The following is a 16350-nucleotide window of genomic DNA, read 5'->3' on the forward strand; positions in this document are numbered from 1 at the left end:
GCGTGGCATGGTCAGGGGTGATGAGCTGCCTGCGGGGCATGGACAGGGGTGTTTGGTGGTCCCCTGTGGTGTGGGCTGCCTGCGGGGCATGTTCACAAGTGTAGGGTGGTCCCCTTTGGTGTGGGCTGCCTGCTGAGCATGGTCAGGTGTGATGGGCTGCCTGCGGGGCATGGTCAGGGTTGTTGGGTGGTCCCCTGTGGTGTGGGCTGCCTGCAGGGCATGGTCACGAGTGTAGGGGGTCCCCTGTGCCATGGGCTGCCTGCTGGTAAACCAGCTTCAAAGTATATACCTATCTGCTCATTCGGACCACAATGACTCCTAGAATGTTCACAAATTCCTCCTTTTTTGAATGGGCCCCTTCTTTTTTTTTTTTATAACTTTTATGAATGAATTTCCCTTGGACAGCCCTGTGACAATAGATGGACGGGGAGCCTCTTCTTCTAGACAGGAAACCAGGGAAAGGGACTGAACATATCAGTGGGCAGTGACAGGAAGAGCATGCAGCTTCCCACTCATCTGCAACATGGGAGCTTCTGGCTGCAACCTTTCCTTCTTTACAACAGAGAATGGACTTACCCACTAGACTTTTGAGGTGGGCCAGCTCTCTGCCTCTCTCCTTCAGCCATTCCAGAAGGAAGAGGTTCTGTGGCAGACGGAGGGACACTTCAGATGCACTCGCGTGGAATAAAGTGGCAGCCACATCTGGTGCGCAAGAGGATCACTTGCTGTTTAGAGTAGACCATTCTGGATCAAAAACCAATTCTGCCCTAGAATGATGTATGTACTTGCATAAAAAGATTTTTATTGGAGCCGGGGACTTTTAAATATAGCCAGTATGCTCCAATCCCCAAACCCAGCAGAGATGTATTTGAGTACAGAGAGACATAGGGCCAGATTCATAAAAAAACGCACATAAATCCTGTAGAGTCCGTGGCACCAAAAACGACTATGCGCATCCTTGAGCGCAAAAGATTCTGTGCACGCTCCGGCTATTCATGGAATTTTGACCGCACAGATACCCAACGCACAAGTAGAGGCCGGAGCGCCCACGACTATCCCCAAAGCAAAGCAATCCAGCAATGTATAGCAACCTATGCACCCTCCTTGTCCATGAAATAATGCACCCCGCCAATACTGTGTGCGGAACATGCATATGGGGAATATGCATGTTCCGCCCCCTATTTAAATCTCTGCGCAGGTCCAGCCCACACTCTGTGTGGAGTTTTGCGCAAGGCACTCGACTGCTCGCAGAGCCGGGCCAGACCTGCACAGAGTCCCCGCAAGGTGCAGAAAAGTCCTGCAAAGTCGATTCCATGAATCTACGGAGGGGGGCGGGGGGGATTTACGCAATGTCCAGCATAGTCCCAATTTTCCACACAAAGAAATCCATGAATCGGGGCCATAATGAGGAATTAGGAAACATGCTGGTGGTGCTCTTATCACCTCTGTAAATGGAGTAACTTGAAGTGCCATGACAAGCTATACTATGGTGATAAATGTGCTTCAATGCCTTGTTGTCATTCATAAACCTTTGGTGCAATGCCATGTTTGACTATATAAGTACTGCAATGTAGACTTGTGTGTAAAAGTCTAATGATTGCATGCATAATGAAAGGGATGCTCTCCTGGGCTGCAAATCTTTCTGAAGTGGAACCGCAACTGTGGGTACTTGTGGTCTGTGCTCTTGGTGTCCAGTGATAAAGTCATCTGGGAAACGGACGCCAGGGGTCGATATTTCCCCAAAAAATGCACCCTCAGTAAAATCAAACACTGGGCCTCATTGCGAAAATGGAGGTAGCCATGGAGCTATTAGCTCCATGGCTGCCTCTGTTACGGGCTCCATTACCGGGTTCCTGCAATGGGGACTTACCAGGTTACTCTGACATAGGAGGACCCGGTAATTCCTCCTGGCAGGAACCCATCCCCATTCCCATTTGAGCCCCCATAGGGCTCAATGGGAATGGGGAGGGAGGTAATAACAGGCAGATTACATCTGGCCTGTTATTTCCTCCCTCTTCCCCTCGTGTGATCCGGGTCTCGCGATGGGAAGCTCGTAATTGGCACTCCCGGAATGAAGGTGGCCGGTCCCATACCGGCCCCCTTCATTACGGGAGTGCCAGACTCATAATGAGGCCCACCTTCCTCAAATGTTCTAGGATTGGAGTTTATAATATAAAATGATACCCCTCCTAGAATATTTGGGGGAAGTATTTTAGGGCTCAGGAAAACAAAGTTCGCCCACCTGGTGACCTTTTCCAGGCAACATTATCACATGGAACCGTGCTCTTGGGGGCCCCAGTTCACCGGTCCTTGCAAATGATGAGTTGCTTTTGGTATCTACTTATCCATTACTCTTTTCTGAGCAGGCGCCAGGATCTTAAGTAGTCTTCCTGGGCTGTATTATGTCTGTGAACCAAGAACCTTAGGCAGGACACTTCAATACAAGCCAGTATAACACAAGTTTATATTTAGTAAATAATGACATATTGGAACCTTTACTAAGCAGATAAAGGCTCCATGTGTTAGAACCTTGGGGACATGCACTGTTTACCACACGCCTTTAGTGGTAGCAAGGCGGATAAGATAAACTACCCTTCGCCCTCCCAGAGTTGGATCTCAAGCCAGAAGTAGAATAGCAGACGAGTCAACCCGTTATCCCAAAAATGCCCTCAGAAATGCCGAACACAGCCAAGATAAAAGCGGCAGCTGGAATTTAAAAAAATTGAATCTAAGCTTCTTGCAGCCGAGGGATCAACAAGCGCCTTGAAGCCAGGAATTGCAGTTCAAATGGGTTATTACCAACAGACAAATAAGATGATTAGGTATAACTGATCTCAAGAAGGGTGAAACTCTAAGGTATGATTACAAAAGGTAAGAACTTGTTTTAGCAGTGTGGTCCTCGGTTCTACACTCTCTCTTCTTGTGTAATTGTACTCTATTGGCAAATAGACAGTAACTCAAAGTCCCTGAAGATTTAAGTGAACACGCACTTCTTTCTTGAGCACTGTCTAGACCCTGGCTTGTCCAAATCTGTGGAAACTTTCTTGGTTGGCCTGGTACTTCTTAGGATGGCCCAATAATTCCTCTTGTGCCGTCTTGAAACCTGGTCTCCGATGTGGTCAGGGGTTAGACTCTGGCAGCAGTTTGACCCTTGGGGTATTGCATGTTCTCTTCCCCTTTCTAGGGTGCAGGCTCAGCTCATTTGCTTCTTGCACCCTCTTGACTGGTGCCCAGGCTTTTGCCATCTTAAGATGATCAGGTGCACTCTCAAAAGTAAGGCAACCCCCTCTGTCCCACTCTCAGATGTTGTCTTCTCTACTCCAGTTTGCATTTGATGTGCTCCTCCTCTCCCGCTACGGCTGATCGCCCTACTTCCTTCTCTCAGGCCTCCTAGATGTCAGCCATGCAGGTTGTGCCTTCGTTCTCTATGGCCTCCTCGAATATACTTCTCCATTTTATTACTACCTAATCCCCCCTGCGCTCTGTCACCTCTGCTCATCTTCTTTTCTCCTCCACTCCTCTTTTTTCGCTCTTCCCCCTTTCTCTGCTCTACTCTTCTCTTCTCTGTTCCTCCTTTAACATCTTTCTTGCCTGGCCTCCCAATCCTCTCGTGCTTCACTCTCATCTTCAGCTCCTTCTCACTCCTCTATGCCTCTGCTTTCCCTCAGACATTCTTCCCACCTCCTTCATCTCCTCTGTTCTTCTCTTCATCTGCCTTTCTTTCTCCACATTCTATTTAGTTTCTGCTTCATCAATACTCTCCTCTGCACCTACCTTAAGCAGCATTTTTTTCCTAAAAACGAACGCTTCTGAGCTGAGAAGGGGCTCTTTCTGGTCCTCTGTCCCGTGCCTGCTTCCTGGAGGAGGCGTGGCTTGAGTGACACACGTGAGGCATCACGTGACCCCCAGCTGCCTCAAAATACGGAGACACTCACCCTCGCAGCGTTAAGCCCGAGAGGAGTAAAGACCAGGGACTGTTGAGCGACTGTTTGGCGCACTGTGGCAGCACCAGATAGCCGAAGAGCACGTGTCGTCCCGATTCCATCGTATAAACCCCGTAGACATCCTCTCACCACACTCATTACACATATGCCTCCTCTATCACCCACGGAGGGCGATATTAGCTGCCGGCTGCGCAGCAGCAGCAAAACAGACCAAGAGAACCTGCAAGATCGCCCTGCCAGTACTAAAACAACCGATAGGCACTGGAAGGGCGAGGCTCGTCCACCAACAACACCTACTACTCCAAAAAAACGTGACCTTGACTCGGATCATGGAAACTTGAAGCCCGCCACACAAGCAGGGGGTCGGGAAAGTCTCGCCACCACAACTGGAAACTCGCACAGTCACCCCAGCCAAACAGCAAGAACGGAGCGACTCCAGCCGCCCAGTCTGACTACCGTCTCGACGAGCGACCCCCTGCCGGTGACCACTGGAGGGTGGGCACGGCAGGGTATTGCAGAGCATGCCAGGCCAAACACGATCCATCTGCAACCTACTCATCCCACTGACGGAAAAAGTGACCCGGAGGCCTCGCCAAGTCACCCTCAATCAGCACCCCAGAAACTGGGGGAAACCCAGATCGGGCTACCACGCGGTCAGCAGCGCGGCGCGCGCTGATGCGACCGCAGCATAAGAACACTTATGCGATACAGCCATCAAGGTTCAGGCTCAGGTACATCAGAGTCGAGCCTATCAGACGAACCCTGAAAAGAGATCTCATTTTAGAAAGGCCCAGCTAACCACGAGACGAGGCACTACAACTTCCTCATGGGACACGGAATCCGAAGACGACGTATTCACGAACAAAGGGCTGGAAGGGTACTTACCATCAGAAACACCCAGCACCACGGTCCCGGAGCAGGCCCGAAATCAACCAGTAGTAACTCAGTCCGTGGGGTCCACAGGGTCCCCAGAAGGGAACGAATCCCCAGTCCAGGACCTAGACCGACATCTGAGTCCTCAACCATCAAAATCACCAGAAGGTACGCCTTTGGTGCTGGCTGAATCACAGCTGAGCGACAACGATCAACACGGCACAGTCTCAACAAACTCACCCCAGAGAGGAAAGACTCCACGCAAAAAGGAAAACCTTAATCTGAATGCAATAAGGGAGAAAAAAATGATATCAAAGACCCTGAAAAAAAAAGTCATCTCTAAACCATTGGGAGGGTACAAAGGTAACCCGACCCTGACAAACCTAAGCAGCCTAAAGGACTACTTCTTAAAGCAACATAAACGAAAGATTAGCCAAGAGTCTGAGCTATCAGACGCTGAAATCCTAGAGGCTATCCAAGACAAATCTCCACTGAGCAAAGCCAGAAAAACTGACACAAATCTTCAAGGACGGATTCAGACGGCATATGCTGTCACCGACCATGAGCCCACGCAACTGGGAGACCTGAACCAAAGGAGACCAGCGCCGCCTGAACTGTCTCAGCAGGAAGAAAGAGAAAAAGACCCGAACAAAAAGAAGGCAGAGGAAATAAACAACTTCCCCAAAGTCTCTTTCAGTCTCCCAAAGCTGCTACACGCAAACTTTCAAAATCCTGTGCCCACCTTAGAGGGACCAAAGCAGACCTACAACTCCTGCCCCAGCCAACAACGAGAAAATTACGCGCGGAACAAGCCGCATACTTTGGGGAACCTGACCCAATCGTCGGAAAAACCATCTCAGCCTCCCCAAAGGAACGTATCATCGGTAGAAAGAAGATCCTCAGAAAGATTTGCGCCACTCTATGCCGCCAAAGACTCAAATACCCCGCAGAAAAGCAGACGCCCTGGAAACACATCAAACATGTCAGAAAACGACTCTCCCGCGACAAAGAAAAAAGACCTTCTGTCAGTGATGTCTGCATTTTCAATAGTGCTAAACCCCTTCACAAAGCTATACGAATCAATACACGAGGCCTTGACAGACAATACAGCAATGATCAGTGAACTAAAGGACAAGCTAATTTACGTGGAAGGCTATCTCACAGCAATGGAAAGAACGTCAAACTCCAAACATTCAAGATGGGAGGAGAAAATAGACATCGTGATGTCAGAACTACTAAAGAAAGAGGGCACTAAGCATAAAAATATGGAACCACCAACCAAAACCACACAGTCTACACAAACCGAGAAGAACAAAGAAGGTGCCCCAATCTTCACAAAAATTCCTCCAAAACATAAAACTGACGAGAATACACTAGCACTGTCCCCCTCAAAATCCACAGCTAGAGGCAAAGTCAAAGAAAAGACCAAGAACGGCACCAAACCCTCTGTGTGGCCGCGCCCAAAGGAATCCCCTCAAAAAACCCTTCAAAATCGAAATTATACTGGGGAAACAGAGACGGGAGCTAAGCAAGGAGAAGTAACCACGAACCTCACACTCACAAACTTGAAGCAGTCGACCGCAACAGACAAAACCAGAATAAGTGTAGACTCAATTTCATCCTTAGACTTATCAAACATATCGTTGTACCCCGACGAACGGGAAACAGATTCCCCACTGCGGTCAAACTGCGACGACGCTCCAAAACAAATGCAAACAAACCCCTTATCTAATGACGAACCTATCCAAGAACAAAAGAAAAAAAATCATTCCCAGGTATCAAGGGAGCCGCCCAGACAACGATCTCGCTCAAACTCCCCATCCATTGCCTTAGAAGCCCTGAAAAACTTAAAGGAGACTCATGAATACGTTGGACACGAGCCTCACAGAGACCGAGATCAGAAACACTACAAACCGAACTATCCTGCCAGAGTTCAGTCATCGAAGGATCATAGAGCAAAAAAGAACACTGCCTCAGACAAAGATAAGATCTCTGAAGGGGGAAAAATTTTCAAGCTAGAACAAACCTCATCTAAAGATTCTTACCTGGTCCTAAACCGTAGAACAGTCTTAAATAGACTAGGGAAAATAGGAACACTCTGCCACCTAAGAACGGAAGACTTCACATTGGTCGAACCCTACCACCGGGAACACAAAGCAAAAGCTTACCTCCATTTAAGAAGAAAAACTGCACTGGAGTTAACTCCCGACGTGCACAAGGACCTCCAAAAAATGGGCCTAAAAATCCACTGCCTTCAGAAACATTCGAAGGAAAACATCAAGGCGACAAAAGAAAAAATTGAAGATCCAACTCGAGACAGGGAGCGACACAGAGAAAACTATGCACAGAGGCTTCCAAGAAAACAAAATGCGGCACACGGCGACGAAAGGTGGGGGCGGAGAAACCAAATTACCCTTCAAACTACGACCCGAACTAACAACTACGAAGCTTCAAAAACACAAAGTCATCACGAGAAAAGAGAAACAAGACAATCTAGAACGGAACTCACAAAGGAGAGTAGACCACCAGCACGCAACCCATGGAAATGGATTTCAGAAACCTTTGCGCAAACTCACAAGAAATAGCAACAAAACCAAGGATCACATTCGAGGGAGAAACAATACATCGGTCCTTTAAACCCTCTACAAAAATGCTCCCTAAACATGGCTTCGTGGAATACGAGAGGTCATCAACATCTTACAACGCCTAGTGACACAAATTTAGGTATGTTCGAACTGATCTGCCTTCAAGAAACATGGTTGGTTCACAAACCAGCCATGGATGGATACGTAACAGAGGCCTCGCCCGCCTGTAAATCCATCCTAGGACGCCCCTCCGGAGGCATACTAACAGCTATCCGGATTGGCTCAGGGATTACTCCAAAAGGGAAAATAGCAGAGGGTTACGGAATGCTGACGACGTTGGCCACATTGTGCCATCAAGACTCAATCAGAGACGCTTGGACAAACTCGGACTTAGGCATAATAAACCTCTACTGGAACCCGGCGAAAACCAGCACTACAGAATTCTGCACCATGGTCGCCAACCAAATTGACGACCTAACGGTGGAGCGGAAAGTACCCAACATCATCATTTGCGGCGATCTGAACTCTAAATGTGAGGGGAGAGTGGAAAACAAACAAAGCCCGAACTCAACGATGGACGAAAGAGGTCGAGCCTGGTCCCTCCTAATGAAATCAAGGAACTTCCACAATGTATCATCACAACAAGATCGAGAATCACAAATCCCTACGTGGGAAAGACTGAGCTCGTCCGCCACGCTGGATTACATATCCATCACGGAAGGGCTGATAGCTCATTTCACCGACTTCACGGTGGTAAAAACGCAGGAAAGCGACCACAACCTTCTAAAAATGTCATGGAACGGAACAGCTCCATTAAGACCCTTCTATCCTGCAGTAGTGGAAACTAACGCACAACAAAACAGGCTTCGCTTAACCCCCGAAAACGTAAAAAACTTTTTTTCTACCGTTGCGAGGAAAACCGTCCAAATAATAAAGAGCAAAAGCGACAGACGACCAGAATACGTGTCGCTCTTGGCCGCACACAAAACGAAATTTGCGGGAACAAAAACAGGGAAACCAATCCATACGCATTCCTTCGACACTGAAGTGGCAACAAAAAGAAAAAAGCTTAACAAACTGAAAAAAACGGCCATACGAGCTGACTCGCCGGAAATATGGCTCAATTACCAAGCAGAACAAAAGTCCTACAAATCATGGCTAAAACAGCACCGGTTGTTCATGTACAAAAACGACGCTGAAGAAATGCTCCACACTTGTGCCACAAGGAACACTCGAGACTTTTGGTCACTACTGAAATCCATTAATGGGCAGAAGGTAAACGTGCTGGCAAACTGTGTCCCAGAGGCAAAGTGGATTCAGCACTTCACGGAGTTATACCGCTGCCCCACCTCCACGTCACTATATCTTCCAGTCCTCTCAGACTCCCCATGGATCACTCTTTCATCGGTCGAGGACATCACAGAAGCAATCAACAATCTTAAATCTTCAAGGGCTCCTGGGCCAGACGGCTTGACTACCACTGACCTTAAGGCACACCCACTTCTATGGGCGCAAGCAATTGGTGAAATATTTACTCAAATTCAGCAAACAAAACAAATTCCCAAAACCTGGACAGAGGCTGTATTGGTACCCATCTATAAGAAAGGAAACAGAGACACCTCTGCCAATTACAGACCTATTGTCTTACTGGATGTTATAGGGAAGATTTTCGCAGCATTACTCCTCCGCCACTTCAAAGTCTGGGCCAGTGCCTCCCCGGCAGCCGACATGTTTCAAACAGGATTCCAGAAGGGAGCAGGAACGTCAATCAACCTACTATTTCTGAACATACTCAAAGCAAATACAAAGAGGGGCATGGGAAAGGTCCATATGGCAATGGTGGACTTGTCCCAGGCCTTTGACCTGGTTGAACGAGAAAGACTGTGGACCAAGTTAGCCAACTGGAAATGTCCAGACTCGATTCTCGCACCAGTAATGGCACTCCATGAAACCACCTCACTCAGAGTCCGCCTAAACCAACAAGGCACACTCTCAGAGCAAATCTTTACAAAACGGGGAGTAAAACAGGGCTGCCCGTTAGCCCCAGCTCTGTTCATCTCGTTTATTGGAGACTTCCAAGACTCAGTGAAATCAGTAAGATCTTTCCCACCGCGAGTGGGTACCTCTAAAGTCCCAAGACTGTGGTATGCCGACGACTTAATTCTGATTGACCAGACGGCAGTGGGCCTTCAGAGACAGCTAACAAATCTGGCCAAATACATGGAAGAAAATAATCTGCAAATAAACAAAAGCAAAACTAAAATCCTGTCCTTTTCAAAAAGCAAAAAAAAGACAAAGAAGTGTTCGGTATGGTTTCTCGAGGAAGAAAAAATCGAAGTAGTAGATGAGTTTAAGTACCTGGGCATTCAACTAGACAACACTTTAAACGACTCTTCACTTCAAGCCTCGTTATGGGCAAAAATCAAGAACCTGACAGCCCAATCTCGAGCTGTCGACAGTAAATTCGGCAAGTTCTCTTGGACCCCGGTACTGCAATTTTACAAGACAAAGGTTGTACCGGCCATAACATACGGAATGGCAGCCAACTTAACTCTACCTGCTGAATTTTGGCTGAGACTGGAAGGATTTCTATGGAAATCGGTCTTGGGACTTCCTATCGCAGCCCCCATGCCAGCCATTCGGCGCGATCTTGGCCTTCCTTCACTAGCCTCAGTTGTCATGCAAAGCGCGATTCTACTTTACAGGAAAATATGAACCCCTGACTCTCTGCCGATTTTTCGGATACTAGAAAACGAACTGGAAAACGGGAAGTGCACACCATTCACCAACTGGGTGAAGAAAATTGGACAAAAATTAGAAGAATTCCACTGCACGGACGACCTTCTCATCTAAAATCCTGGGTGTGTGAAGCAAAAACTTTTAGAACAAGATTGGATACGTACCAACGAGAAAATCCTAACGTACACATCCCTAAAAGATTTGCCACCTACTTGCAACCGCCCAAAGATTCCGCTGAAATATTGCGAAAAATTTCCTGAAAAAAGGCTGAGAAAAATTCTTCTACGAGCCCGCCTGAATCTTTTGCATACGAGAGAAATTTTGGCCAAAAGGGCACTGGCAAATTCTCCTGACTGTCGGGTCTGTGGACTAGTTGACCAAATAGAATCTGTCCGTCATCTACTCACCTCATGTCCTGGACTGACGCACGAAAGAAGGGCTTACTTGACACCACTCATCACGTGCCCGCTCACACTCGACGAAGAGACAATATGGTTTCGGCTAATTGCAGGCGATTCCACCAGATGGTCCAGAGCGGCAGCTACATTCCTTGAAGTAGCTCTGGCAAAAGCCAGTGACAGTACTTTGTCGCCTGCAATACCAGCAAGAGACCTTCAAGGAAATTTGAGAGTGGTGTCGTAAGTTCTGGGTCTAATTTCTTAGAAGTAGCACAAACAGTTCACCACAGCACAGATTTGTAAAAAACCTTAAACAGGTTAATAAACAAACAAAAAAACAAAAAAAAAATACTCTCCTCTTCTCCTCCCATCACCTATTCCACTTTCGCAGCAGATTTTCTCCCAGCCTCCTCCCTTCGCTCTCCAATCACTGGCCATTTTCTCTCAGTCTACTCTTCCACCATATCACCCCTCGCTCTCCTCCTCTGCTTTTCCCCACCACTCCTGCTCTCTCCTCTACCACTTTCATCTCTCTCTGTTTTGCTCTGTTCCCCTTGCCGCACTGCAATGCTTCTAACATCTTCTTCATCCTCCTAACACCCACACCAGCCTCTGACTTGCGCTATGTTTTAACCCCATAAGTGTGGACCATGAACTGTGTGCTTGCGTAAAGAACTGCAGGCGTGTTGAGCGTGGGAATTAAAGACCCAGCATAGGAACTACAGTTTATCGACTGGATTTTAATGGGTGGGCCGGCTACTGCGCAGCTTCTTCCATTGAGGTTACATTAAGTTGGTTTGCCATTTTTAGTTCATACCATGGAATGCTAGGATCACCAGTGTTTGGCCTTGCTGACATCTCGCCATTAGTGCGCTTTTGGATTCCTCAGATCTCAGAAGGCTTGAACGTACCTGTGTGTGTGTGGTCCGTGAACATCAAGCGAGCCGCACTTGCAGATCAATGTCTTCCTGTGAACCACTATACTCAATGGTATGACCTGTTTCATGGTGGTTGAGACTGTGTCTGGTCTCTTTAGCTGTTTATCTGTCTGCATTGTGGCCTGTCTCTAGTCTGCTTAGTGTGTTGTGGAGAAATACTGCTCCCTCTGTGGAATCAGAAAATACAATATTAAGGCATTTACACCATGCAAAGAGAAATACAGCAACATAGGCTTGTAAAGATTCCCAGAATCTTTATTGCAATTCTGTACAGTTTACAAACAAAGTATTTGGCCGTCAATACATCAGAGAGACCACCAGCAGGGTTCAATGTGAGCAGTGAACAGAATTTGCTAGCTGGACATCAGCATATTTATACAGTTTCGTTATAACGATGTCCAGCCTCTTACAAGTTAATCATGTACTGGGCGAGGGTCGCGCCAGGTTCGTTCCTAATTTACATATCTCGTGCATGCGGTTACTTTTTAATACATTTGCTAACAAACACTATTATTCTCTAGGTTTAACTTTACACTCTTTACACATTGCTTTAATACAGATCATACAGATGTTTCACATATCGTGTTTAGATAGCGTTATTGTTCTTGTATACTTGTAGGCTAACATCACCTATTCAAGTAATCCCCTGATCCCGAGGTCAACAAAGGACAAGGCCTACATGACCCTAACATGTAGCCTGAAGGCTGGTTGGACATTAACTCTCCTGCAGAGGTTGAAGAGGTTAAAGCAAGAACAAGAGAACACAGGTCGGCCATTTTAGGCCACAGGGTGACTTTGCACGATAAACTAAAATTGCGGCTTTAACCTAAAATGGAGGCTTGATTCACTTAAGGTCACGACCTTGCAATACGGATTTCCTCGCAAAGCGACTGGGCATAGGCCAACATATACAATGAGGACAAAACAATATTATATCAGCTCTAACAAACCCTCCTTTTGGCCTATGCCAAGCGCTAAACTACCTTTAATCACTCTGCGACTAACTCCACATGTCAACGTCTATACACCCCGAATCATTGTCAGACATATCTATTGCCATTAGATCAGACATTAAAGTTTCTTTCAACACATACTCCTTGGAAATCTTATCTGGGGCGTATATTTTATGCCCTAATGCACTTGTTGTTTGCGCGCAACACCCCCCTAATACTGAACATATACTAGGGAGACACTGTATACAACAACAAATGAACATAAAACTACCCAAGATAATCAACAGGGCCGAAAACAACTTCCATCCCCACGACCGTAGGAGGTCCCAAAACCATGCACTAAATTCCCAGTTTCCTTCAGGAACATGCACTTCTGAACTAGGAACATGTAGATTTTCGATAGCCCTAAAGATCGTTGGAGAGGAGTCTGGTGCGTAAACGCAGCAAGCGTACCCCACTAATTTACATACTCCTCCACGCTCAGCCAGAATGACATCTAATGCCATCCGGTTCTGAAGAGCCACTAATCTTATTGCTTTCTGTTCTAACGTCATATTATAGTCATATGTCATTGGTCCGGTTGATGGTTCTCTCCAATACTCTCGCTAGTCCACTGATATCTTCTGAATTCGTAATTTGCCCAAAAAATGGCACAAAGGATTTCATCATGTCTCCTAGAGTTTGCGCTGGAGTATCCCCTTTCACATCTCGTCGTGGACGAGTCTTCGAAATTTCTGCAGTACTGGCAATAAACACCCCAGGTAATAGAATCCCTAAATAGCAGGTTCCTTGCCAATCCCTGGGTAACCATGGAAATGCCACATTACCGCAAACAAAATAGGTTCACCTACGTACAGAGGTCTGTTCTCACTAGTCAAATTTGCAACGTTGGCGCATTTCCTAAAATTACCCATTGACCATATTCCATTCCTCTGTACGCAGAAGGATACTGAATCGGGGCTATGGTTAACAGAATAAGATGTAGGCGTGGCATCCTTATTGCCTATATGAGCCATTTTGAAAGAGATCAAAGACTGAAAAGGACGAGTCAATCTATCAGAGGGCCTAACAGAAGCAACGTTTGGCTTACTCCTATTTGCAAAAAGCGAGCATCCCAGGGGCATCAAAACATGTTTTTCAAAACTATTCAAATTTGTACCATCAAAGTTCCCTGAGATGCTGTCATTCCATCGGCCAAAGAATAGTGCTCTAAGGGAAGCATAACAAGCAGTTGTCAACGGTAAAGTATGAATATACCAACCTAGCCCCTTATCCCCATGTTGCGGTAGATGTGAGCAGATCCAGCAATTGGTCCTATTTAAAATTGCATGAGTGGCATTCATTATTAACAAAAGGGTATTATTCTGATAGTTCCGTCTATGCGAAGAATCTCTAGGCGATGATGTATGCAATTGCACGAAAGGAGTGGGGAAAACAGATACATTTTCAACAGGTAAAAAGTCCTCTAGCGGATATGCTTCCTCCAGATACCATAACCCAAAACCAGTAGTTACTAAAAACCCAGTTATTATTACAAAAAGGCAACAATACATTTTGGGGGTCCCATTACATGCTTGATCATTGTCTCTGCTAGTCACATATTTATCTAAAAGTTCGGTACGAGCGGTAGCGGGTGCAGGCATCGCAGTATTCAATCGAAAAAATGCCAATTGTTCATTTGCTGGTGACTCCAGTCGCGCGTCTTCTTAATGTCCTTCCCACAACCCTTAGCCAACAGAATCCTTTCGTACAGTCGGGCCAAAAGGCAAGCCCTAAAATGATTTCCTCAATCGCACAGTCAAACCGTGCTGTATTTCCTTGGACGTAAATTATATTTCACAATTTCTGGTGCCGAAGGATCGGATAACAATATGTCTTCACTTCCTACTGGAGGTGGCGAGTGAACGGAAATGGGATCAGAAAATGATTGATCCGGAAGTACCATTGTTGGAGAGTGCGGAGACAAGATGGCCGTGTTGTCTGGCCTTGCAAACGCTGGAACGGTCTCCGATACTCTCGTGTCAGTTGTTGCTGTTTCGGGCACGTTGGTAACAGCAGTGGAAAGGGATTCTGTGTCTTCTGTATCATATGGCATGGGCTGTGGGATCCGTTTGGTGTGCGTCGCGTGGATCCAGTTCTTACGACCCGCTACCCGCACAGCAGTCTGGGTGACTAGCAGGACCTGGTAGGGACCCCTCCACAGAGGTGCAAGGCAAGATGACCTCTCGAAAACTTTCGTGAGGATCCAGTCCCCCAGTTGTAGACTGTGACCAGGACCCTTGTAACGTTCAGGTAATGCCTCTCACACCTGGTGATAAATTGAAAACAGATTTTTAGTCAACTGGTTACAGTAACCTGAAAGAAGCACATTCTCTACATCCCGCAATGAGCGACTTTTTGGCATACCCCAAATATTAGCAGGCCTCCCCATTACCACCTCAAAGGGAGAGAGCCCAGTCTTAGTTTGAGGGGTTGTTCTCATCGACAGCAACACGATCGGTAAGGCGTCCGGCCATTTTAACTTGTTGCCAGCACACGTCTAAGCGAGCTTGTTCTTTATAATGCCGTTATGCCTTTCCACTAATCCGGCACTTTGGGCATGTCTGGCCGAATGGAACCGTTTATCAATCTGTAATCCTTTGCATATTTGTAGAATTACAGCAGCGATAAAGTGTGGCCCATTATCCGACCAGATGACTCTCGGCAGCCCGAACCTAGGAAAAAACTCTTTCAAAAGAGTTTTTGCCGTGGTTATGGCCGTTGCATCTCTAACAGGGAAGGCCTCAACCCACTTACTAAAGCACAAATGACAACCAACACATATTTAAGATTGTTGCAATGTTCCATTTCAATAAAATCAAAGTGGATAACCTCAAACGGAACAGAAGGTGGAGCGAAACTTCCTCTAGGAGTCGAGGTACCCTTTCCTACATTGTGCTGCAAGCAGACCATGCACCCTTGGACAAAGCGCTCTGAAATTTTGAAAATGTTATCATAGGCCCATACACTGTGTAACATTTTAGTCTATTTACGCGTGCAGACGTATCGGACCATGAGCCATAATAACCATCATTGTAATGTAGGCGTCAGGTAGTAACCATTTTCCTTCAACATTGTCCACCCAAAACCCATCATCATCCAATCTTCCTGCACCCACGACCCATTTCTTGGTTTCCTCTATAGTAGCATCTGCTTGAATGTCTTTTACAGAATCGATACTTTCACCAAAAGTGCAAATATTTACAGTTTCTCTTACAGCATACATTTCTGAACTAAAATCAGTGGCAGTTTGCTTAGCTATCTGATCAGCGAAAGCATTCCATTTTCCTATCTCATCTGTAACCTTTTGATGTGCTGCACATTTTATAATAGCTAACTGAATTTGAATGTGGGGAGAAAACAAGATCAATTCATATCTTGTCAATCGTGCGGAAGTGAGGTGTTGCGTTTGAGTTCTATTCAATAAAATATCTACAGAGTGAGGTACCATTAGCGTTAACGCATGACCCAGGACCATTCCCTCACTCTGTTTTACAGATGCAGCAGCAGCAGCGACAGCTCTCAAACATCTCAGCAAAGCGCATGCAACAGGATCAAGGGCGGATGAGAAATAGCTGCACGGTCTATTCTTCCCTCCATGTTCCTGCGTTAACACAGGCAAAGCACATCCATCACGTTCATGCACATACAACACAAAGGCCTTTTCATAATTTGGAGTTCCTAAAACCGGCGCTGAACACAGTCAAATGCTGTCTGGTGTTCCAAAGTCCATGGCAATGGCAAAGAAATGCCCTTCTTTGTCAAAGCCAGCATTGGTTTAATCGGTAACGAAATGTTAGGGATCCACAATCTACAGTAAGAAGCCATACCTTTCAGGGCTCTAACTTCCTTCTGCGTATTTGGGACAGACATGCCAGAAA

The sequence above is a fragment of the Ambystoma mexicanum genome, chromosome 1p (assembly GCF_040938575.1).
Source record: "Ambystoma mexicanum isolate Mex_15411 chromosome 1p, UKY_AmexF1_1, whole genome shotgun sequence".
In the NCBI taxonomy this organism is placed as follows: Eukaryota; Metazoa; Chordata; class Amphibia; order Caudata; family Ambystomatidae; genus Ambystoma; species Ambystoma mexicanum.